The sequence below is a fragment of the Myotis brandtii genome, unplaced genomic scaffold (genome assembly GCF_000412655.1).
Source record: "Myotis brandtii unplaced genomic scaffold, ASM41265v1 scaffold329, whole genome shotgun sequence".
NCBI classification, from domain to species: domain Eukaryota; kingdom Metazoa; phylum Chordata; class Mammalia; order Chiroptera; family Vespertilionidae; genus Myotis; species Myotis brandtii.
The window spans coordinates 545278-547291 of record NW_005362676.1 but is presented as its reverse complement, the minus strand read 5'-3'; the positions used below and the strand labels follow the sequence as shown (position 1 = coordinate 547291).

General features: G+C 62.1%; 1 long non-coding RNA gene across 1 annotated transcript in view; it reads right to left on the bottom strand.

Moving 5' to 3' along the window:
• Positions 1-2014, bottom strand: part of LOC102240450 — an 18835-nt gene that overhangs the window by 12847 nt on the left and 3974 nt on the right. The gene's annotated exons all lie outside the window — the stretch shown is intronic.

Below are 2014 nucleotides of genomic sequence, written 5' to 3'. Positions count from 1 at the left end.
TCCTCCCCACAGGCACGCAGCCCAGCCACCAATGGGGCACCTGGGCCACCTTTTGGTGAGCCATCGTCTCCAACGTGACCCACGCTGGGACCGGGCTGCGTGGCTACATCACTCTTCACCAGTCCCCACACGTCCCCGTGCCTCATGGCCACCCAGCAAGGGCAGGGCTCTCTGCCGTTTCTCTAAGGCAGGGATGGGGAACATCCGACCCGCGGGCCGTGGAAGGCCTGAGAAATCACTTGGTCTGGCCCTGCCGAGGCGTGAGGGGTGAGTTCATTAACCATGTGACCGAATAGAGCAGGCAGGTTTTAAAGTGGTGATTTTGAACGGCGCACGAACGATGTTATAAATGTCCAGATGGCCCTGGCAGAGAACAAGGTTCCCCTCCCGGCTCCAAGACCAGGCTGCCCCTTACTCCGGAAGGCCCTCGAGGCCAGCTGGCGGCGTGTTCGGGCCTCTGTGCCCGCCTGCCCTCCAGCACTCGCCCGGACAATAAGGGCTTCTCCACCTCTTCAGACTGGTGCCACCAGAGCCTCACCCGTGGCGCCGTCAGGTGAGGAGGCAAAGGCCAGGACGGACGGAGCTGGGCCTCGGCGCCGGCTCCCCGAGTGCTTCCCGAGCGAGTGCTTCCCGAGCGAGTGCTTCCCGAGCGAGTGCTTCCCGAGCGGCTCCTGGTGTCTAGGAACAGCCCGGTGTCTGAGCGCTCGCCCTCTCCGCCGCAGGGTGTGACTGGTGTCTCCGACAATTAGCTGTTTCTCATCCAGCTGCTGAGCTGCCCGGGCAGAGTGGCTCATTTATGTGCCTCCATTTCACAATCCGACCCCACCAATTAGTCCTGTGAAACTGATGCTTTTTTTAAGAAAAGGGTTGTAAGTACTCAGGGACAGTGAGGCAGACACGTGAACAGGTGTCGGGTCCGGGGTGTCCGCGAAAGCGGGCAGAGGTGGCAGAGAGCAGGAAGGTGACTGTCACCTACTTGGCCCTCCTGCCAGCACCCACCTCGCCCCTCTCTCTCTCTCACACACACACACGCACACACACGCACACACATGCACGCACACACACACACATGCACGCATGTGCGCACGCATTGGTTCAGCCCACACTCCTCCCAGGCACAGAAGCCCAGACCTGGCGATGGAAAGGGGGAGGTGCACGGGCGTGCTCCCCAGCAGATGCCCAGAGGTCTGCAGAGACAGGCCCCACAGAAGACTGTCGGGTGCCCCATCGCTAGTGCCATCTTCCAGATCCGGCCCAGCTCCAGAGACCACCCCAGGGTCTCCCGTCCAGTGCTGGTAGCCCCCCCCCCAGGAGGCGACCAGCTCAGCAAGCTGACCCCCACAAGCTCCGACTCGGTCTCTGATGCCCGGGACACGGGTCTGTGCAGCTCTCCGCCCAGGAGACCCTTTCCAGCTCAGCCACCCAGGAGTGAGGGCACAGGGCAGGGAGCCCTAGCAGCTCTGGACGAGGAAACCAGACCTTGTCCCGGCCTGTGGACTGCCCGGGAGAGGAGAAGCCCCACCCCGCCCGCCTCACCTCACCAGCAGGACCACTAACCAGAGGCCTGAGCCGCTGGCCACCCACAGGCTCAGCACCTGCAACCTGCCCCTGGGGAAAGTTGTTCCCTTGCGCCCCGAAGCGTTCGGGTCGTGTTTTCTAAAACAACTGTTCTCTCTCAAAGAAAAAGGGAAAAAAATTCCAGAAAGGGGGGCAGAGGTGGAAGACGCCAGAGTCGGCTCAGCCCACAGGACCAAGCCCTGGAATGAGACCCCCGCACGGGTACCTCACCCTCTGCAAAGCCAGTGGTGAGATGGCTCAGCCACAGATCGGTGCCTGGCCCCCAAACGGCCCAATGTGAATAGATATGGAAAAAATGCCGTCTTCCTTCCGCAAGCAAATACTAAGTTAAGACAACCAGGGTCCATTCTCACTGAAACTGGGGCAGGGTGGCCCCCCGCGAGGCCCCTCTGGAACGCCTGGGCACAGGGCCCTGGGCAGCTCGTCCCCAGCCCAG